Source organism: Thermobia domestica, chromosome 13 (assembly GCF_964235325.1).
Source record: "Thermobia domestica chromosome 13, izTheDome1.hap1.1, whole genome shotgun sequence".
NCBI lineage: Eukaryota > Metazoa > Arthropoda > Insecta > Zygentoma > Lepismatidae > Thermobia > Thermobia domestica.
Window position 1 is genome coordinate 201,060,116 of NC_137466.1, and position 24,330 is coordinate 201,084,445.

The 24,330-nt window shown below is 33.7% G+C and overlaps 8 non-coding genes across 8 annotated transcripts; all 8 read left to right on the plus strand.

Annotated features, from left to right (window-relative positions):
- The first annotated feature begins 8,859 nt into the window (after positions 1–8,859).
- Positions 8,860–8,932, plus strand: TRNAV-UAC (transfer RNA valine (anticodon UAC)). The gene has a single exon. It is a non-coding gene; the product is annotated as a tRNA-Val (tRNA).
- Positions 8,933–9,097: 165 nt separating this feature from the next.
- On the plus strand, positions 9,098–9,170 carry TRNAV-UAC (transfer RNA valine (anticodon UAC)). The gene has a single exon. It is a non-coding gene; the product is annotated as a tRNA-Val (tRNA).
- Positions 9,171–9,358: 188 nt separating this feature from the next.
- Positions 9,359–9,431, plus strand: TRNAV-UAC (transfer RNA valine (anticodon UAC)). Its single transcript has one exon. It is a non-coding gene; the product is annotated as a tRNA-Val (tRNA).
- Positions 9,432–9,595: 164 nt separating this feature from the next.
- TRNAV-UAC (transfer RNA valine (anticodon UAC)) lies at positions 9,596–9,668 on the plus strand. Its single transcript has one exon. It is a non-coding gene; the product is annotated as a tRNA-Val (tRNA).
- A 163-nt stretch (positions 9,669–9,831) lies between these two features.
- Positions 9,832–9,904, plus strand: TRNAV-UAC (transfer RNA valine (anticodon UAC)). The gene has a single exon. It is a non-coding gene; the product is annotated as a tRNA-Val (tRNA).
- A 164-nt stretch (positions 9,905–10,068) lies between these two features.
- TRNAV-UAC (transfer RNA valine (anticodon UAC)) lies at positions 10,069–10,141 on the plus strand. Its single transcript has one exon. It is a non-coding gene; the product is annotated as a tRNA-Val (tRNA).
- Positions 10,142–10,307: 166 nt separating this feature from the next.
- TRNAV-UAC (transfer RNA valine (anticodon UAC)) lies at positions 10,308–10,380 on the plus strand. The gene has a single exon. It is a non-coding gene; the product is annotated as a tRNA-Val (tRNA).
- A 164-nt stretch (positions 10,381–10,544) lies between these two features.
- On the plus strand, positions 10,545–10,617 carry TRNAV-UAC (transfer RNA valine (anticodon UAC)). The gene has a single exon. It is a non-coding gene; the product is annotated as a tRNA-Val (tRNA).
- Positions 10,618–24,330: the final 13,713 nt, after the last annotated feature.

A 24,330-nucleotide genomic window follows, 5' to 3' on the forward strand; every position in this document is an offset into this window, starting at 1 on the left:
AAAAGTAGAATCAAAAAGCAAATGAATAAAACAAATGTGATTGGGACTTCCTTTTAATATACGTAACTACATTAATCTTATCCCATAACTTCTGCCATAGGAGTTCGACATTCAACAAACAAGGTGGCGTGGGAGACCCGGGTTCGATTCCCGGCGGGAGCTAATGTGGTTTGGATTCCACGTTAATCAGTAGGTCCACGTCTCATATAGCCTCGCTACTGAACGGGACGTTAAACTCAAAATCAATTCAATTCACCAAATTAGGGAAAATTTGATTTTAAAAAGGGAAAATTTTGAGTCAGTTGAGGGAAATCTTAAGAGGCTTCATTCCAGCGAAATTAAAATACCGCTAATTTTACAGTAATTATGTGATATCTTCAAATAGATAAAAGATAATCGAAATGTGGAACAAGAGCGCCCTAAACAATATCATTTTTACATGAGATACCGTTATCACGACTCACTAATCTGCTTTCGATTTTGAGCCATTTTCAAAACCGGCATTTATTTTCGCGTTTCTAACCGGCTGAAAACGGAAAGCCACTAAGTGACTTGTGACAACGGTACCTCACGCAAAATATTATTGCCTAGGGCGCTCTTATTCCACATTTCAATTATCTTTTATCTATTTGAAGATATCACATAATTACTGTAAAATTAGCGGTATTTTAATTTCGCCGGGATGAGGTCTCTTAATAAAACCTACGAAAACTGATAGGATCTTGGGAGGAAATGGTATCTCCTACGAAACATAACGGCTATCGATGATATTCTCAGAATAGGCAAAAAAAGAAAAAAGTATTTATATAGTTTGTTTAGAGTGAATGCGTAATCACAGAGCGTAACAAATTGCCCTTTCCACTTAAACATATCGAACGAAGTAAAAAGCTTTTAACTGAAAGAATGGAGAATCCATTTACTACATCAGCAACAAATTCAATAGATTCACTGCTATTTTGGGATCAACTGGAATCTTGCATGAGAAGAGTTTTATATTATCTTTATTGCTGTACCCCAGTTTGTAACTTTCTTTTTCATATTTTGTTTATAACGACAAGAATTATTGTTCATTAATGCTCCAACTCTTTCATATAATGCATGACAAAGAAGAAATTTTTAAAAAATATATTACATGTATTTATGTAAAATAATATTACAGGGAGATTTTCTTCACCAATTGAGTCATTTTATGGCTAAATCTAGCCATTTGCACATGGCGTTTAGCCAGTAAAAATGTAGTTTAGTTATTAGCTATAAATTTGGTTAACAACAATTATAATTTCCATTCGTCTCTAGCGGTAATTCAACATTTTAGTCAAGCAAAACTTCTTTAAAAATATGAATAGAAATAAAAAAAAAAAAAAATGTGACTTCCTCCTATTTGCAATGGACTACTCGTATCATTATCGCTTACGTGATACAGAGTAATGGCAAATTGTTTCACGTATTTAAGATATTTCTGACTTCGAGTAGCTAATTGACTAGGGTTGTGTGGTTTCAATATTTTTATGCTAATTCAACAGTACACTCATATTTCAGGCTAGGGCTGTGTATTTTTACTGATGTGCTAAATAAACATTGCACTAATATTTTTGGCTAGGACTATGTACTTTTATTGTTGTGCTAGATCAACAGTGCACTGGTATTTTATGCTAGGGCTGTGTACTTTTAGTGTTGCGCTAGTTCAACAGTACACTGATTTTTTTGGCTAAGGCTGTGGACTTCTAGTGTTGTGCTAGATCAACAGTGTAGATATTTTTGGCTAGGGCTATGTACTTTTAGTGTTGTACAAGATCAATAGTGCATTGATATCTTTGACTAGGGCTGTGTACTTTTAGTGTTCTGCTAAAGCAACAGTGTACTTATATTTTTGACTAAGATTGTGGACTTTTAGTGGTGTGCTAGATCAACAATGCACTGATATTTTTGACTAGGACTGTGTGCTTTTATTGTTGTGCTAGATCAACAATGCACTGATATTTTGACTTGGACTGTTTACTTTTAATGTTGTGCTTGTGCTAGATCAACAGTAACCCTGATATTTTGTCTAAGACTGTAACTTTTAGTATTGTGCTAGATTAATAGTGCATGATATTTTTGGCTACTGCTGTGTACTTCCAGTGTTATGCTGGTTCAACAGTACACTGATATTTTTGAATAAGGCTGTGTACTTTTAGTGTAGTGCACTGATATTTTTGGCTAAGATTGTGTACTTTTAGTGTTGCATTAGAGGAACAGTACACTGATATTTTTGACTAGGATTGGGTAGATTAACAGTGCACTGATATTTTTGGCTAGAAGTGAGGACTTTTAGTGTTGTACTAGCTCAACAGTGCACTAAGATTTTTTTTTTTTTTTACTAGGGCTGCGTGATTTTAGTATGGTGCTAGCTCAACAGTGCACTGATACATTTTGCTAGGGCTACGTGCTTTTAGTTAGTATTGTGCTAACTTAACAGTGCACTAGTATTTTTAGCTAGGGCTATGTACCTTTAGCATTCTGTTATATCAATAGTGCAGCAATATATACCTAACATTACTGCAAGAATTAGGTGCTAAGGAAGAATTCAAGGGATATTTAGTACTTCTTTACAATTATGCGACCAAAGCGTTCTGTGAATTAAGAGTAAAAGTCTTTGATTTGAGAACGTCGGGAAGAATATTACAACGTTCTTTACATATGTACACAAAAATTACGAAACGTTCTAAATTTTTATTATTAAATTCTGTTAGCTACAAATTTAGCCATAGTTTTAGAAGATTTTAGGCGTTTTAGAAGAGAGTAAACCATTTAACTACTTTCTCAGATCTCCTACTTGGTAACAATCCCCTTAGAATACATTAGGCTCCCTTAGAAGACCATTAGATCACGGATAAAAGTGTGGTCGTTGCAAGGTTCTTCCAATTCTTAGAAGTAAGGAAAGCCATGATTCAGTGTAGCAAAATATTCGATCACGCCAAAGACATCATGATTTAAGCCTACTCTTACGCATATCATGTTTAGGGAGGGCTTTAGGATTTTAATTTTGGGTAGGCCTGCTCCTTCGTTTATGGATACATATTTGATTGATTAACGACAGTAGGAAATTACTTTTACAGTAGTGGTTGATGCTATTTGTTAATTAATTAATTAACTAACTAATTCTATGGCCTATGGAACCCTAAGGTTCAATGCCGCGTTCACAAAAGCCAATTGAATCCAGTTTCTACTTTGTATTCCTATTTCTGCGAGAATCATCTGAATATTGTACTCCCATCTGCTCCTATTTCTTCCTAAAGGTCGTTTTCTGATTGGTCTTCCAATTAAGACTTCAAAAGCGTTTCTACCTTCTTCCATTCTGGCTACATGACGTGACCACCTAAGCCTCCTAGACTTGATGATTCTAACAATGTTTCGTAAACAATATAAATTATGTAGTTTCTCGTTATGAAGTTTCCGCCATTCCCCATTCCCGTTCCTCTCGGGTTCGAATATTCGTCTTAGAATCTTCTTCTGAAACACTTTCAGTCTGCATTCTTCCCTAAGAGCCAGCGACCATGTTTCGCAACCATACAGCACAAAAGGCATAATTATCGTTTTATATACTTTAAGCTTCAAATTCCTCGGCAGAATTCGCGACGACAGAAAGTTTTGAACTGAATAATAACACAAATTTCCTACTTTTAGTCGGCATTTAATTTCTTCGTGAATCTGGTTTTGGTCAGGATAATTATCTACCATTAATACAAATAGTGGAAAATGTATTTCCTCTTTATTTTGTCGTTTAGCTTTTATATATTTTTCAAAACTTTTGGGTAAGCCCGTGCCTATCCGGCGTACCCGCTGAAGCCGCCACTGATGATGTTGCTAAGCTCAATACTTTATTTATATCTATTGATTGCGTAGATGTCTCATTTTTGGACTTTTTTATGTACATGCTAATATTATTATAGAAATGTATGCAAATAACGAAAAGATAGTTCTATCGATTTCTTAATGAACGTAATTTGCATTTGAGTTCGATTTTGGTATACGTGGAATGCTAAAATAACAACCAAGGGTTCTCAACAGCGAACATATTAATTCTGTCTCCAAGAGCATTTTCGCTATTTATTCTTGGATTCTCTTCGTTTTCTTCCACTCTCTCTCTCTCTCTTTTTACTTCTCCCTCCTTTATGAACAACGGATGGTGCTGAGTTGGTCTAATTAATTAATTTTATCAGCATTGCACAGAATTTAAAGCCTCGAACGCACATATCTAGCGCTGAATTGCCTCGCTATTTAAGTAGTCTTAGCTATGGCGTTTTATAAATTTGTGCCAATTACAATCTTCGGACAAACAAAGGCGATCGAGTTTTTTTAGGTCGCTCCAAAATGGAGGTCTTATTTATTTAATTTTTTTTTTAATGCATTCTAAGCTCCTTAGAGGTTTATTATTTCTTTCATTAGTGCGAGAAGAATAAGAATTAATAAATATAAAACCAGGACTCTGCATATTAGAAATATCCATTCTTTTCCCCTTTAGAAGCGAAAATATCGAAAACAGTCATACATGTTTAATGAACATATTAAATACTAAAGTTGACACTTTCAACTTAAATTCCTGCATTTTATGAATATAAAGTCCCAAATTAGAGTACTATACGATTTACTCCTTTCCGCCGCTCTTTGATAGCTGGATGTTTCGGAAACGCTAAAACACACATTTTCTTATTTTTGGATCAAAAGATCCAATATATTTCAGGCAAAAATTTTTTTGTAGGCCTTATATCTGGAGAACTGCATGTAGTGTAGCCAAACTCAGAATATCAGTTAACTCAGTGTAGTGTACTTACACCGTAGAAAATACGAAAACTCGATTTAAGGGACATTCGAAAATTTTGTGGTCCTTGAACCAAAAACTAATTTTGGGCAAGATCGCTATATTTTGATGCATTTTTTGAATATTCCTAAAAATTCTTGGCCAAGATCATAATGTTTTGATGCATTTCTTTTATCATTCCTAAAATTCTTGCTAATGGAGAGTTTAAATACTGAATATCACACCTCCAGATTAAGTGAAACCTCATGTTAGTCATTAAAAAATAAATAATAAATAGTCGAAAATTTAAATGTAATAGAAATTGCCCACCTTTTCTGCCTTTAGGAAAAAAAAAATCGGAAACGCTGAAACACATTCAGTTCTTTTTAACGGGGAGTTCATGTGCAGAGTTTCAACTCCCTAACTTCAGGAGTTCCTAAGTTCTTAAAATAATAATAATAATAATAATAATAATAATAATAATGAAAAATGAAATGAAATCTTTGAGTTTTACGTCCCACGGTTATGCAGGTAAGGCTAAAGGAGACGGTGATGCTGAAGAATGAATGAAATGGTGGAATGAAGAAAGTGGGAGGAAACGGGAGAACCCAGAGAAAACCCACGCACACGGTGTTTGTCCACCACAAAGTTCACTTGGCGGGGCTGGGATCGAACCCGTGACCTCAAGCACCAGAGGTGAACGCTCTACCACTGAGCCACCGCGTATAATAATAATAATAATAATAATAATAATAATAATAATAATAATAATAATAATAATAATAATAATAATAATAATAATAATAATAATAATAATATAATTCTTTGTTTCAGCTGAGGATGTATTTTTTTAAAATTCTCTCTTAAAGTTATCCCTGACAAAGGAGTGTTATGTCCAAATTTTACATTTTTAGCAATGGAAGTGTGGTGAAGTTGACGAATAATTTTTTTCGCTCTTTTCTGTAGCCTGATAATACAGATTAAAAAAGAAAATTAATCTTACTAAATTCCTTTGCCTGAAATGTGAAGATATAAGAGTAGTACTTTCCGAAGTAAAACCCTTGCTTGACAATGATGCGTTACTTAATTTAATTATCTACTGTATTGCTATCAAATCGAATAATGAATTTTAAACAAATCATAATGAGACAATCTAACACAAGAAAGCAATTGAACAGTTTATGATAAAACCTGATTTATATTTGTTTTAATTATTATTATTATTATTATTTTCATAACAACATCAGCATTTCGAAGTATAATTTTAATACGGCAGGTGTTTTTTCGTTGAGTTGGTTTGTTCAGGAGACAAGTGGCGTTTTTTAAGTTGTGAAACTGGAGGTTTGGCCTTATGATCCTCTTAGAATGAACATTAATTTTTTAAAAAATACAGAACAATCACAACTCAATTGATATGTGTATGTCATACGAAAATTGTGAATCTGAATCAGATAGATTAATACAAATTAAGTTGCACAGATTGGCTTATTAGCAAATTAGCTTATATAATAGTTTATATAGATTTATTACAAATTCTATTTAACGAATTACAAACTCTTTATTCGAATAATGATTTTTTTTTTTCAAATTTTTACAACACAAATACTCTGCAATGTTCACCACTATATTAAATTTGAAACAAGTTCAGATGAGTTTCATTGATTGTGTGCGACAGTCACGTACACAGCAATTTATTTCGGGGAAATAAAAAGCTTTTCGGGGGCGGGCGGTAGTGCAAATACAATATGAGAATAACTTGTATTAAAATTTTGTAAAATCACCTTTCAAATTAAACTCAATGTACAGAAAAGTTGAGATTTCGGGGGGAGAGGAGAAGGTCCGTACCCCCCAGGGTCCACCTCTATGGGTACGTCCCTGATTATTATGTACGTATATTATTCTTGTGGCTGATTTTCCTTAATCAAATGAAGGATAAGATCAATGACCGGATAGACAAATCAGCCAATTAGTTTTGTCATCCAAATAGTTTTATGAGCCAAATAGTTTTGTCATCCAAATCGTTTTATGAGCCAAATAGTTTTGTCAGCCAAACCGTTTTATGAGCCAAATAGTTTTGTCAGCCAAATAGTTTTATGAGCCACATAGTTTTGTCAGCCAAATAGTTTTATGAGCCAAATAGTTTTGTCAGCCAAATAGTTTTATGAGCCAAATAGTTTTGTCAGCCAAATAGTTTTATGAGCCATATAGTTTTGTCAGCCAAATAGTTTTATGAGCCAAATAGTTTTGTCAGCCAAATAGTTTTATGAGCCATATAGTTTTGTCAGCCAAACAGTTTTGTAACACCCCATTTACTGGATACCATTGACCCAGAGATGACATGGGTTAATGAAAACTTTATCCATGACCCACTGAGCCACCACCTATCGTGACCCACGACCCACATAACCCACTCTGACCCATGACTAACCGTAACCCACCATCCACCATAACCCATCACCATCAACTCTGACCCACGATCCACGTCTTCCTCTCCACTGAATAAAGAGTTCCCATTTGTAATAAAACAAGGGTGTGAAATTATCACTAATCGGAGTTTGAATTTCTACGGTCGTGGTAGGTCAGAGTGGAACATGGCATTCTACTTACATTCTTATAGTTGGAATTCTTCAAATCATTTTTGATTACTAGAGGGACTTCCGATCTACTTTTCATGTTAACCAGTTTTATTGACAACTCCTATCTTCATTCTTCACCGAAGTTTACAAGCAAGAAGAGAGTGAAAAGAGCAAGAAGCGGAAGTTGAATCAGAGATCTATTCACTAAATGTAAAGCAAGGAAGGAAGTTGAAATTCAATAGACTAGAGTAGTATGAAAGCTACAGATTCCACATAAAAAGCCGAAGTAGGATGTGAAAAGTGACAATTTCTCACATCTTCGAAAACTCCAACATCATTCTGTGTGTTCAACATAAGGTGAAAAATATTATTATTACATAAACTTATTTATTCACAGTGAAAACTTTTGTTATTGTGAATAATAATAATAATTAAAAGTTTCCGCTTTACTTCTTCTTTTATCATTATTTTACAATTTTAATAATTAAAATATTTTTATTTCGGTTTCTTTCAATTTTAAATCCACCATTATTGATTTATTAATTCACCTGGTGTATTACGATAGTCCTCACATTTATCCCCAAACAATAAACTGATTGAGACATGCAATATTTCCGAACTTGTATTTTTTTCTTAATAAAAGAATATATATATATATATTTCGCCGTTTATCCGGTTAAAGGGTTTTGTCCTTTATTCGGGGGAGTGGTGCATAAACATTTTGGACTCCATAATATTATAGTAGGTCTATGTAATTTTTCTTTATTCATTAAGAACTAATTTATTAAATAATTTATACATATATACAATATTGATAATGATTAATCAAAGGAACGATAACTAAACAATAACAATAATAACAAAAGGTAATAGGTACACAAAACAAATATATAAGGCGATAGGTGCATAATGAGTATATAAGTGAAAAGTAGAACAATATTATATATAACGGGAAAAGGCTAGTAACGAAGTAGAAATCATAATATATTAACTGAAAGGACGATATGATGAAATGATAATGAATGAATTGCACTAGACGCCATATCACGAGGTTTTGTTAGTGGACAGATGCAGTTATCTTCTGTTCCTGGGGCCACTCAGGAACTGATGAAGACAGCGGAGGCCCTTATTAGTTGGTAATCACTGTGCGTATGATGGATAAACATGAGGTGATAGATGACGTGGATGATATATGGCAAAGATCTCGGGGTAAAGAATACAATTGAACACATTTCCTCATAAAATTAGCCATAAAACTAGCAGTGGTTTCGTAACTATAACGTCTCAAATACACGCAGATGGTACCAAGTTCCACACTGAGCGAAACCAAGTATTTTATTTTATCACTAACCTTATAGAAATTATCTGTTTAAAGACAGTTAATTTGCATTTCTCAAATTGACAATGATGTATTAATTTATTGATGTGTCTACTTTACATATTCTTTTTTTTTTTTTTTTTTACTGCTTTTGTCTTTTACACATGTTACCAAGAAATACAGTTGGTTTCGTAGTGTAGTGGTTATCACGTCTGCTTTACACGCAGAAGGTCCTCAGTTCGATCCTGGGCGAAACCAAGTATTTTATTTTATCACTAACCTTATAGAAATTATCTGTTTAAAGGCATTTAATTTGTATTTCTCAAATTGTCAATGATGTATTAATTTATTGATGTGTCTACTTTACACATTCTTTTTTTTTACTGCTGTTGTCTTTTACACATGTTACCAAGAATTACAGGTGGTTTCGTAGTGTAGTGGTTATCACGTCTGCTTTACACGCAGAAGGTTCCCAGTTCGATCCTGGGCGAAACCAATTATTTTATTTTATCACTAACCTTATAGAAATGATCTGTTTAAAGACATTTAATTTGTATTTCTCAAATTGTCAATGATGTATTAATTTATTGATATGTCTACTTTACACATCCTTTTTTTACTGCTGTTAAACAAGGGACCTCCTTAGAATAATATCTTTTACACACATTACCGAGAAATAGAGGAGGTTTCGTAGTGTAGTGGTTATCAGGTCTGCTTTACACACAGAAGGCCCCCAGTTCGATCCTGGGCGAAACCAAGTATTTTATTTTATCACTAACCTTATAGAAATGATCTGTTTAAAGACATTTAATTTGTATTTCTCAAATTGTCAATGATGTATTAATTTATTGATGTGTCTACTTTACATATTCTTTTTTTAACTGCTTTTGTCTTTTACACATGTTACTAAGAAATACAGTTGGTTTCGTAGTGTAGTGGTTATCACGTCTGCTTTACACGCAGAAGGTCCCCAGTTCGATCCTGGGCGAAACCATGTGTTTTATTTTATCACTAACCTTATAGAAATGATCTGTTTAAAGACATTTAATTTGTATTTCTCAAATTGTCAATGATGTATTAATTTATTGATGTGTCTACTTTGCACATTCTTTTTTTACTGCTGTTGTCTTTTACACATGTTACCAAGAATTACAGGTGGTTTCGTAGTGTAGTGGTTATCACGTCTGCTTTACACGCAGAAGGTCCTCAGTTCCAGCCTGGGCGAAACCAAGTATTTTATTTTATCACTAACCTTATAGAAATTACATGTTTAAAGACATTTAATTTGTATTTCTCAAATTGTCAATGATGTATTAATTTATTGATGTGTCTACTTTACATATTCTTTTTTTTACTGCTGTTGTCTTTTACACATGTTACCATGAAACACAGGTGGTTTCGTAGTGTAGTGGTTATCACGTTTGCTGTACACGCAGAAGGTCCTCAGTTCGATCCTGGGCGAAACCAATTATTTTATTTTATCACTAACCTTATAGAAATGATCTGTTTAAAGACATTTAATTTGTATTTCTCAAATTGTCAATGATGTATTAATTTATTGATGTGTCTACTTTACACATTCTTTTTTTTTTACTGCTGTTGTCTTTGACACATGTTACCAAGAATTACAGGTGGTTTCGTAGTTTAGTGGTTATCACGTCTGCTTTACACGCAGAAGGTCCCCAGTTCGATCCTGGGCGAAACCAAGTATTTTATTTTATCACTAACCTTATAGAAATTATCTGTTTAAAGACATTTAATTTGTATTTCTCAAATTGTCAATGATGTATTAATTTATTGATGTGTCTACTTTACATATTCTTTTTTTAACTGCTGTTGTCTTTTACACATGTTACCAAGAAATACAGCTGGTTTCGTAGTGTAGTGGTTATCACGTCTGCTTTACACGCAGAAGGTCCCCAGTTCGATCCTGGGCGAAACCAAGTATTTTATTTTATCACTAACCTTATAGAAATGATCTGTTTAAAGACATTTAATTTGTATTTCTCAAATTGTCAATGATGTATTAATTTATTGATATGTCTACTTTACACATCCTTTTTTTACTGCTGTTAAACAAGGGACCTCCTTAGAATAATATATTTTATACACATTACCGAGAAATACAGGAGGTTTCGTAGTGTAGTGGTTATCAGGTCTGCTTTACACACAGAAGGTTCCAAGTTCGACCCTGGGCTTAATCATTTATTTTACTTTATCTCAAATCTTTAGAAATTATTTTTTTAAAGACATTTAATTTGTGTTTCTCATATTCTGAATGATGTACTACTTTGTTGATGTGTCTGGTGTTACAGTTTTAGAAGTCCTGGCGTTACAGTATTTATACCTATGCAAGCACACCCTACAAGTGTTACTCGTTATCGATCCATCACTCTCCTCAATTGTGGTTACAAGTTGCTTGCCCGTTGTTTACACAACAGACTCTTCCACTATATTGATATTCTCACTGGACCATTTCAATATGCACGAGTCGGAGTAATAACTATATATATTTATCACCCACTTCAAACTGTTCGAGATGTTATTGCAAATTTTCAGACTCACACTACTAACTCATGCTTCGCTTGCCTTAGATTTTAACCAAGCCTTTGATTGTGTAGATTACAACTATTTGTGGTCACTATTGAAGCATATGGCCGTCCTAGACTTATTTGTCAGTTCGATCCGCGTGGTGTATGATGATGTTCAATCGAAATTAAAAATCAATGGATTCCTGGCTACAACTCTTAAACTCAAACGCAGCGTTAGGCAAGGATATCCGTTAAGGATGACTCTTTTTATAATTTCCGTCTGTCCCTTACTACATAGCATTGCGCAACGTATCACGTTCGCTACCGACACAAAAAAAATATACTTCCAAAGTGTACGAACGTCTCATATTTGGGATGCATTGGTTTTCACCAAGGACCAGGTCCCATATGTGAGACAGTCGGGCTCGTTCTAGCAGATGGTCTGTCGGTAAGGTAATTTTCTTATGACCGGCCTATAGTGGCGGTTTATGTCTATGAATGGGTCCCTCGTAAAATCCGCTGTGTCCCATATATGGGACGTTGGTAGCCAACGTGGTATCCATTGCCTTACTATCCGCAATGTTCCTGATAAGGTATATATTTTTGCTGAGTACGTGCATGTTTTCCTTTGTGATCCACAGGATTTAGAATTAGTTGAAGATTGCGTTCACAAGTACTATGAACAGTCAGGAGCACGTCTTAATCGCCTGAAATCAAAACTCATGCTATTAGGAAATGGTTCTACGAATGCATGTACCCATTTTCCTCAGGTAGTGAAGGTTACGAAAGTACTTGACATTTCTTTTTCCTGCAATTTGGATAAGATTATAGCAAAAAATTTTGAAGATGTCTCTCTGTTTTACAACATACATCTCGTCACCTGTCATTGATATCTCGTGTCTACTTTGTGAATACATATGCCTTTTCCAAGTTGTGGTACATCTGTCAAATTTTGCCTATGCCTACATTTTACATTCAGAAGTTTACGAGTATTGGTAACTGGTTTGTGTGAACAGGTATGATTTTTCGAGTACAATATCCAATTCCATGTTTACCATATGGTGCCGGAGGAGTCAACTTGATCCATGTTACAAGTAAAACGAAAGTTTTATTCTCCTACAGAGGATTCCAAAACATTCAAGGCATTGGAGATCAACTTAGTACTACCGTTCTTTCGTCTCTCGTAGCTACCAATGATGGAGTACTACCTGTGAACTTATCGTAGATTCCTCACGACTTTTGGTAATTTAAAGATGTAATAATACGTAATTATTTCTACGTATCTGCCCGTGGCCTCCAAACCTTACCTCACAGAGTGAAACATCTTGTTTCCACAAGAACAATCAAGCCAATGTCCTCACATAGTTACCAAATTCCTATCTGCGCATTGGCAACGTATTTGAAGGACTGTTTCATTTACCTTTCTGTCAACCTCAGCCCGCTCGTTATGGTACAGAACTGTTAATAACATTATAGATACTAAGGGTAAACGACATCACCTTCAAATTACAGATGACAACCAGTGTTATGTTCGTGAAAAAGATATTTTAGAACACCGTCTCACGACCTGCAATAGATCAATCTCAGTTTGGAAAATCTATAAAGAATGGTTCAATATTTGTGTAAAATAAGCATGGAATCCATTACTTTTCAGATGCTCTTGTTCCCTGATTTTAAATGTTTTCCTAATGAGAAGCAAAATTCTGTTGTATGTAGGGTTGCCAACTGGAAAATAATAAAACCGGTACCCCCTCAAAATTCTCTATGATAAGGTCTAAGTGTAAAGTATCTCTGTTCAGACCCATCAATGGAAGGAAATGTATTATCGTGAACAAAAGTGCATTAGCACCTGCATTCTACATATCCATTATCCTTAAATACATTCAGTAATAAGCTCAATAGATACATTGTGTTATAAATGAGAAACTGAAACCGGCATTGATAATTATATTGTATTTTCCAGTAACTGCTACTTCTTTAAAATTACCGATGAATCGAAACAAATGAACAAAAGTATATAAATCTTTACGTGACAATTTCGGTTTTGGAAAATGGAATTTATTCTTTAACTTATACTTCAACTGCAGGAAATTGCTTTAAGTAGTACTTTTTCACTCTCAATAAATGTATAAAATTCCTTAAAAGTAAATTTCAAATTTTTCCTGATCATTACTTTAAAATTATCCAAACAGATGAACAAAATATATTAATCGGTGAAAGGTGACAGTTGTAGATTTACAAAATGCAAGTTACTTTCTAAATCTATGTACTTCGAACTAGATGAAATTGCTTTGAATAGATAAAATTGCTTCGAACTAGATACAAATTTGAGAAAAAAAACGGTCATAAAGAGCTGGTAAGAAGTTTGTACCGGTCACTGGCATTAATCAAAATAACAGCAATATATCCGGCCAGGCCGGTGAAAAACCGGCCAGTTGGCAACCCTAGTTGTATGGTTTACTCTGTCCCCTAGCTCTTCTCAATCACATCACACGTACAAAGATTTCTTGTGTTTACGATATGGTAGTCTAAATTCCCACCACCAAGAAAGAAAAACTTCTTTGCACATTACCTGAATTACCTCTTGTATGGGTACGCACTATAATTGACATGTAAAGTTCTTGCTATTTACTATATATATATATATATATATATATATATATATATGTATTCACTATGGAACTACAAAGTGTATCAATGTGCAATCTTATTTTTTGTACTTTCCGTTGATATGTAACATTAATTAATAGCAATAAACAAGTGAAAAAAGTAGTTATCAAATCTGCTTTACACTCAAAAGATTACCAGTTCGATCCTGGGGGAAATCATGTGATTTATTTTATGTCTAATCTTATAGAAATCATGTTTAAAGAAATTTAATTTGTATTTCTGAAATTGTCTATGATGTATTAATTTATTGATGTGTCTGCTTTACAAATCTTTTTTTTCTTTCTTTTATACTGCTGTTAGAGATTCTTGGAATAATATCTTATACTCATATTAGTCTGAAGTAGGCCCTATAGGTGATTTTGTAGTGTAGAGGTTCTCACGTTTGTTATATACGCAAAAGGTCCCCAGTTCGATCCTGGCCGAAACCAAGTATTTTATTTTATCTCTAATCTTATAGAAATGATCTGTTTAAATAAATTTAATTTGTATTTTTTAATTTATGTATTATGTACTAATTTATTGATGTGTCTGATTTTTACATCCATTTTGTTACTTCTTTTATTGGGAGGAAACGGAAGTACAGCGAGAAATCCCATGGACTTATTAATCAACAATGTATAACATTTTGCGTGGTAAAATATATAGCATGGTCAGTTCAAGTTTTCACCACTGGACTTGAAGGCTTGCATATGAGGTTCCGGGTTTGATTCACATTGGGAGAACATGGAAATATTAACGCGTTACAGTGGTTCGCATTGCTCCTTGAACTGTAGAGTGTCATCTTAGGGAGCCTTGATGTTGAAAAAAGAGGCTAGAATGGAATACCAAAATATTTCTTTAAAAAAAAAATAAAAATAAAAGATTAATACTAGAACTATGCTACTACTAATAAGGGTTAACTAATAAGTCAACGATGTGTACGGAGAAATCTAGAACTAATGTCATTCAAAACGGTTTATTATTGGTTTATGAAAGTTAGAGAACGTATTACTACTTGAGTGTCATTCTAAATACTATAATTTTAATAATTCAATGCATAATAAGTAGATATTGTGTTATCAGCTTTTTTTTTTTTTGTCGTACTTATATATTGTAGGATACAGAGGATGTTTAGCAGCCCTATCTGTAAAGTGGTGGCTTTAGCGAATAGGCCGGGTTTTCACGGGCCTATCCAAAAATTTTGAAAAATATATAAACGCTAAAAGATAAATAAAGAGTAAATACATTTTCCATTATTTATATTAATGATAGATAATTATTTATCAACCACTACTGTGAAAGTAATTTCTTACTGTCATTAATCAATCAAATGTGTATACGTATTCATAAGCAAGGGAGTGGGAATACCCAAATTAAAATCCTAAAGAGGCTCCTGTCAGTGCCTCGGATAATATGTGATTCAGCTCTCACTTCAAACACTAGCATTCTTTCATAAATTCTATGCTAAAAGGGGTGTTACACTCTAATCAAGTCATAGAATATTTTACTAAAATAAAACAACGATTATTTCGTCGTTATGATGCTCATATCTCACTTTATGTGTTAAACATTATTTTAAAGCAAAATTATTTTCTGCTGTTCAAAATATAAAAATAATGTGACGCGATAAATGTGTTCTTCTCATAATATATTCACATTATGTTACAGCTCGAATGTAATATATGGCTCTAAAAGTTCCCGTTTTATATTTCCTTGTCATTTCGATGAAAAAAAAAATGGCGGCATATGATAGAAATCGTGACAAATTTTGTCTGTAAAGAACTTTTCAGTTCAAGACAGTGACCAATAGGAATATCAAACAAGACAGATTCTGTTACAAAAACTTTCCTTTATTTTATTTTTTTTATTTTTTAAAGAAAACTTTCGAGCTTTGATTAATGTATTTTGTGAACTTTGACGTGAAATTTCCAACCATACTCTCTCTCTCTCGGCTTCTTTAAACCACAAAATTATAAATCATTATTACATTTCTTCTGCAAAACATTTCCTCTGCATAGAAGTGGCGGAAATTCATGACAACTTTCAGTTTCTACATTGATGGCTTTTTGATCATTGTCCGCCAGAAAAATGGTCAAGATAGCCTACCCTTTTTGTCATCCTGTGTCAGGATAGACTACTGGCATTGACCTGAAATTGGAGGTTGGTGTAAAGGGACAAGTTTTGCCGATAGATGTCACTACAGTCTTCGTATCCCTCTCATGTATTTTTTAACTTTCACAACAATTCACGATTTCTCTTATAAATTTCAACCTACAGACTTCAAATTTTGAGGGAAAGAACTTCATAACCTATCGAAGGCAACAATCCGTGCCGATTTTTTTATTTGTAATTTTCTTCATTGTTGAAATGGCTTGATTGTTAAAATGTATATCCAAACCTTTAACAATGGAACTTTTCAACAACGAAGAAAATTATAAATAAAAAATCGGCACGGATTGTTGCCTTCGATAGGTTATGAAGTTTCTCCTTTAAAAATTTGAAGTCTCTAGGTTGAAATTTGTAAGAGAAATTGCAAATTTTCGTGAAAGGTAAAAAAATACATGAGAGAGATGCGAAGACTGTAGTGACATCTATCGGCAAAAATTGTCCCTTTACACCAACCTTAAGTATGTTTAATATGTTTTTTCGCCCAACAGATATCGACACTGGCAATTGTATCCAGTTGGAACGCTCGAGAACCTTCGCCAGAAGATTACATTGGCATGTGCATCGGTCTCCATTGATACATTGACCGTTGTAGCTACAGCGACCGCTCGTTGTTCCATGCGCCTCAAACTTGTCAACAATGCGTTTATTGTTAGGCAGATTGGTGGTTTACTCTCCACTCCATTGACGCAGCACTTCGATGACATTCCAAAACCAAATAAAATACTTCAAAACGTAGTTACACTGCTCCAACGTCAAGCGTGCTCCTGCCATTTTCTTATCTCAGTAACCGTACTGACAGTACCGACATCTGTTGAGTGAAATACCGTACTACAACATAATTCTAACTGAAAACAATTGACAATGCCGACATCTGGTGGACGAAAACCATACTACAACATACTTAAATTTTCAGTTGAATTTTCAGTGCCAGCATCCCGATACAGGGTGATAAATAGTGGATACATTTTTCTGGCGGACTCTAGAGTCAAAAGTGGTTATTACTGTGTTCAAACCGGAAATGGTTTCAGAACTGATCGCCACAAAAAAGTGAAAGAGAACGAATAACTTATCTTTATATAGATTCTTCGTTGTAGGAATGCGTTCCATCGCCGTACGTAACTCTTTAAAACCGGAAGTCGTAGAAATTCACTACTACTTCCTCTTTCAATACCGAATTCCATTCGGCAGAAATGGTAATAAGAAGCGAGAAACGGTATTTTGATATAAATTTAAGATCCCAAAAACAAATTCCACCTTCTTTGTTACAGTCTTGTATTAGAACCGGAAGTATTAGAAATCTATAACAACTTCAGATTTCACTATTAGATTAATTCCTATTGTAAAAAAAAAAAAAAAAAAAGACGACTTGCTCTGTCAGTCACCTTCCTAATACTTTACAGTTAGGTTAATAGATGTCGCAAGATTTATTATCTCATGTCTGATTCCAACAGATGTCACTAGCGTGCAGATAATTTGTACATGAGCTGAAGGCTTGCGGGAAACAATAATTAGTACCTATAGAGGAGGAGTTATCAATCATTTCCACTGGCGTACCACTATAAGTCTATGTACTACCCAGCAGTGGATCGCGTAGCACAGATTGAGAAACGTTGCTACACAGCATTAATTAAAACAGAGGCTATCTAATGTGAAACTTCCACCTCTGTTGAAACTGAGAGTGGCGGACCTGCTTATGTCCACAGAGCGTTGGCTTCGCATTCGGGAGGTCGCGGGTTCGAATCCCGCTGCCGACCATCCTGACTGGGGTTTTCCAGGGTTTTCCTCAGTTCTACCAGGGAAATGCCGGGATGGTACCTACTAAACAGGCCCTGGCCGATACCTTCCCAAATCCTTTCCATTGTTGTTGTTGTTGTTGTTGTTGTTAGATATCCAGTATAAAATGGTCTCTGAGCTGTATCTGGTGGTTGTTTAATAAATAAATAAATAAAATAAATAAATATTGGAAGCCTACTCACTTCAGTGGCGGATCTAGCCGAAGCCGGACGTTTTTTGAGGACAAAAATAATTGAAGCTATTATGTATATAGTTTTGAAAGTTAGCGTTGCCCTTTATTCTTTATTGCAAGATTTTTGAAGCATTGTATATAGTTTTAGTTGTACTTTTATTGTTATGTAAAGTAGTCGTATTGCTATATGTAAACATTCCTAAGCTGCGTGATACCTTTGTTTAATGAATAGGAAGCTTTTGTAAACGTAACAGATGGTCTTATGGAGCTGTCACGTATTTTCATCATTCTGTCAATTAAAGAAAGAAGAAAATGTCAATTTAATGTAACATATAGATGTCGGACAATACTTTAACTGTTGGAAGTCAGAGAGACATGTCAAATAATTTAGTTTAATGTATTTAGAAAACATGGGAAAATCTGGATAAAGAACAATTGTTAAAAGCAGAGCTATATGTTAGGTAAGAATGGCGGGGGTGGGAGAAAACCCTTTGATGAGAAGAGTAAGGAAAGAAACATAGACACCTGCTTGTATGCGTGTGACCCAGGTTTTTGGAGGGGCGAAGTGTACTGTCGTTTTTTGAGTAAAAGATTTTGACTGTTTAAGATGAATGTTGGGAGGGGGAGAGCCCTTTGATATATACTAAAGAAAGAAACATAGACACCTGATTGTATGTGTGTGGCCCAGGTTTTTTGGAGGTGCAGGGGAACTGTGCTGTCCATGGAGTAAAAGATTTTGTTTAAATTGGAGAGATAACAGTCATTATACTGAAGGAGAGAGAATGTAAGAATGAGATAGTTACGTGTCACTTTGTGAGAGTTATTACATTGCCACATACTGAGGGACAGCACATACGATTGCATGGGAACTGTAGTCTCCTTTTGAGCAAAGGGTTGGTTTTAATGGGCGTGGAAGTTGTTAGGGCAATAGTTAAGGACCTTGACACCTACAGTGAATTTTTGTGCAGATGAGAAAACGTCATGTTGCTTGCGACTCACCTGTATGTCTAACTCTTTTTAGAAAAGAAAGAAAGAATTGAAATAGTTAAAAAAAAAAAAGATCTTTTGAGTTGTTAACATGTAAATGTGACTTGTGAAAGTTATTTGAGAAAACGTATCTGACATTTATTGTTGACGCTTGAGACCCCCTGTAATTTTGAGTTGAACGTAACTCTTGTTAGACAGAAAAAATGTTCCATTTAGCATGGTACCTACCCTAATAGAATGAAAAAGAAAAAGCCCTTTTTCTGGAAAAGATTCTTGTTAACTTTAAAGAATAGCTATTGTACTGCTTTAAAAAAAAAAAAAAAGAGAGAGAGAGAGAGAGGTTGCGAATAAGAATGCTATTATGCCATTGGTTTAACAGAGGGAGAAAAGAATGAAAAAAAGAAAAAAAAGTATTGTTGAAGTTAGGGATACTATCATGAATGGATTTTTGTAGTTTTGAAAAGGAGTGTGAGAAACTTACGTGGAAAATAAGCTAATATTTGCAGTAAAAATTTAAATATTTCGTTGTTATAGATTTGTTTGAAGTTTTAATTTAGTTGAATTTTTATGCCATATAGTTTAAAAGATGAAGATGAGAAGAGATAAGATTGGTTAGATAATATATTATAGTTGAGAAAAAATAGATTAAAATGTTGGAAAATATATATGGTGCGAGCTGCGGATTGAACCATGGATGTTTGAAACATTAAAGATAAATATTTTATTAGTGATGTGATAAATGGATTAAAATAATTGGGAAGAAACATAAGTACTTTGAGAATTCGAAGGAACACAATATGAATTGAATGTATTTTGAGTTGACTTGATGTTAGTTTTGCGTTGATTTGAATAGCGAGGCTATATGAGACATGGACTTAGTGAATAATATGGGTATAAAGCGAAAATTACAAACTTATATTTTTGTAGTTGAAATATTGAAAATGAAATTTTTGAGTTTACGTTTCATGGTTATTGCAGGTTAAGCTAAAGGAAACGATAATAATGAAAGATGAGTAAAATGGTGAAATGAGAAAGTTGGAGGAAAATGCAAGATGAGAATACTTAGATGCTTTTTTACACTGATCTAGTAGCTAGGGCGCACACCTTTGATACGTGTGTGGGTTAGGCTAAAGGAGACGATGATAATGAGAGATGAGTGAAATGGTGGAAACGGGAGAACCGCGAGAAAATTTACGAGCACGGTGTTTGTTTATCATAAAGTTTACTTGTTGGGGTGGGGATTGAACCTGCGTTACCTTAGATGGAATATTGTATAACGTGAATTATAGATATGTAATGTATTAGTGAAAAGATTATGATTATAATGGGTGTATATTAGGATATGTATATGATGTAAGCTGTGATTGAAGCTGAGACTTCAAGCACGAAAGCTGAACGTCTTAGTATTGAAGGACCATGATGTAATTTATAGTTGAAAGAAGAGAATTTGAAGGAAACATTTGTTTATGGACATGAATCAAACTGTTTAAATTAAAGTGAAAATACTAATGTACTGAAGGTAGGTGCGATATTTTGATGCACTATGTTAACAGGAAGTAATACAAAATGAATAAATAAAGTGAAAATTATGATTGAAACATTAAAAAAAAACACGTTTTGTTATTATCATAGTAATAGGAATGAAAGTTAGATTTTTAGTTGAAAAAATCTCAATGTATGATGCTATACTTACAGAGGCAGAAAAAAGGGCTCTTACACTGCTGAATAAGATAATAAACTGAAAAAGGGTAACCTTTGGTTTCGTTTTCGTTTTGCAGAACCTACAAAAGTGTATTGTATTTTTTTTGGCTATTGTGAAGTATCTAGACGCTACAAGTTGTATTTAAGGGAAAGAGTTTCTTTTATGTGAGAATTTATTGTTTGTAGAGAGATAGTTGCGTAAATTTTGTCTTGTATTGAAGGGAAGTTGTAGGGGGCAGCCTTTTAAAAGAATTTTGCCTTTTACAGAGAAAAATTGCTTTAAGACATACAGTAATTGGACGTAAGTGTTTGCAGGGGACGCTAAGATTTGAAAAAAAAGAAAGCGTAAAATGTTTGGCGTTAGTTTGACCCTTTTATTTGTGAAAAAATATAAATATGTTGTTTTGGAGAACACGCTTATTTCTATTTTAGAGTTTACTTGAGGATAGTGTGTTTGCGCGTGAGAGTTGTGGAAAGACCGATTAGCTGCTAGAAAATATCTATATTTGGAAGGTAAGTTGAATTTTGTTTTTCTTATATTTATTCTATAAAGAAATGACGAAAGAACTTAATTTTTATAGATAATTGAAGTGGGAATATAATATCATTTTTAATGTAAATTGTAACATGAGCTTATTTTTATTTGTTGACTTTTAAGAAAAATAAATGAGAAATATTGAAAAGCTGAGGGTGGAATTAATTTTTAAATTTATATAATAGCATAGAACTTAATTGTAAATCACCCAAGTAATTTTTATTAAACTTTTAATATATATGCTATATAGAGAATGATATTATGTGTTTGTGAAGGAGGTGTTGAATTTATATTAAAATTATTTTTCTTATTTTTGTTTTAGATTTTTTCCTGGATCGATTTTACGAGATCTTTCGAAGGAATTTCGAGATTTGAGGTAAGAAATAAATTATTTTATTTATTTTTAAACTTAAGAGAGGAAAACTGTGGAGCTTATTATGTTTAATTGATTTTTTGAAAAAGATTACTTTTAGTTGGGAACATAATGAGTATAGTATGTGTAGTCTAGTTTATTGAGAGGAAATCAGGAAATGATGGAAAGATGAATGCCATACAAAATGAAATATATGAGTTTATCGTCTCACGATTATGCCCTTTAGGCTAAGAGTGAAACACGATTAAGGCAAATGAATGATGATTGAACAATTGGTGAAATGAGAGTGCGCAGAAAAAACTTACGGTCACGATGCTGTCCACCAGAAAGTTACATGTCTAGGGATTGAATCAGAGACCTTAGGCACTAGAGGTACCGTTGAAACATATGCATAGGAAAGGAGGAAACGATGGAAAGATAAAAGCTTATGATTACCATAGAAAATGAAATGTTTGAGTTTAATGTTCCACGATTATCCCCTTTATGTTAATTATTGGAGACGTGTAATTAAGGCAAGTGTATGATGATTGAACAATTGGCGGAATGAAATAGTGGGAGGACCCTAAGAAAAACCACTAACAGAATGTTGTTTAATACAAAGTTAATTTGCTGGGAATTGAAGGAGGGATTGCACGCACCAAAGGTGAGCGTTATAACATTGAGGTAACGTTGGAACATAACGAAAGGAAAGCAAAAGACGGTGCAAAAATAAAAGTTTATAAATGCCATAGAAAATGAAATTTTTAAGTTTGACGTTTTACGTTTTATTCGGGTTAGGTTAAAGGAGATGATGAGAGATGAGTAAAATGGTGAAATGAGAAAGTGGGAGGAAGCGGAAGAACCCCGACAAAACCTACACATACGGTGTTTGCGCAGCATAAATTTGACTTGTTGCGGATTGGGATTGTATGAGGGATTGAAAGCACTCGAGGCGAGCGTTATAGTATTGAAGTACCGCAACATGGTCTTAATAAATATTGGAATTTATTATTAGAAAGAGGATATGAAATATAAACTTTTAGTTAATTGATGAATTGGAAAAAACAAAAGCAATGCTATGTAAGATAACGTGGAATTGAAATTAGTTGAGTTAATGTGATGAATTGAACTGAATTGTTTTACGTTTAAGGCAGGGCTAGCTTAATTGGAAAAGTGTAGTTTGCCATATATTTTTTGCGTGTAGATAGAAGGTTACGTAATAGTGCCATGGCTTTAAAGTATTGTTATTATATAACAGTTTCGCGATGAGAGTTTTTAATATTGGAAACACTTAGCAACATTTATGACATGTAAAATGCCATAGGTGCAAGTGTATGATAATTATTTTTGCAGGAGAGATAATCGAATTATTAGTAATTTATGGTGTCCTGAAATGAATTATATTTGTTACCTAAAGAATTGGGTAAAACCCGACCTGTGATATTATTATTATGGATTGAACTAATAACGTGCAGACAAAAGTTTTAATGCCTAAATTTAATTGAAATTGACACCTATAAGGACTTTTATTGGCAATATCACTATTTGAGGGAGTGTGTTCGCGACTTAAATATTATTATTATTATTATTTTGGAATATATATCGCATTATACGTCTTGTACAGCTTTATGTAAGTGACCTTATGGCAGAAACAATAAAAAAAAATAAAAATGCAGGAAACATGAAAGCATTGGGGATAAAGTATAATCATCTGCTTAATAATTATTAAAATAATGATTTCAATGTAGAATAAAAGATAAAATATTTAGTCAGAGTGAAAGTAAATTCATGTTTTATATTATAGAAATATAAGTATAGAAAAAATCAAATGAGAAATATTGCATGACCGTATTTAAAATGTGGGTATAAAGAAGATTTTAGTTGAGTTGAGTTGATTTTGAGTTTGACATCCCGTTCAGCAACGATGCTATATGAGACGTGGACCTACAACTTTACGTGCAATGGGAACCACATGAGCTACCGCCGGGAACCTAACGCTGGTTACCCACGCCATATGCGCGTACGCTAACCGCTTAGCCACGGAGGAGCTTATGAACAAGATTAGTTTTTACGAAAACTGATTTTTTTTGTTTTCTTATATTTATTTATTGAAAATATTGAATTGTTTTTATGGCACTTAACACTTTATATTAAAGGGTAATGCGAGTTAGGGTAAAAGGAGATGATAATTAAGGATGTGGAAGGAAACGTAAGAATTTCGAAAAAATTACGAATATAATATTGTTTATTATAAGATTAGTTAACTAAATGGCTTGTTAGGGAATGTCGTAGAGGGTATGTTGACGGGAAAGAAAGGGAGGGGGCGAAGAAGACTACAATTAATGACTGATATTAAAACAGAAAGATTATACGCGAAGACGAAAAGGTTAGCGGCGGACCGTGGAGCATGGAATTTTGTTAACTGCGGCAAGTTACCTGTGAATAAAGGCAGAATACCTATGATGATAACTTAACCAAAGAACAGAATTATGGAGCAAATGTACTAGAGGAAATTACTTTAGGATTTGTGTAGCAAAAGTAAAATAAAAACGTAATGATAACTGAATATTGTCTTGCTAGTATTGTAAATAGGAATGTTTCCTAGGAAAAACTCTTGCTTAATTTTTGTGAAATTTCATATAAATGATACGAATATGTACATACAATCGTAATAAGGACGTATGTTATTTGATATTTTGGATATCTAGGGAGAGACAGCCATACAAATTTTTTGTTGGGAGGGTTACAAAGTAATTTTGTTAGAAT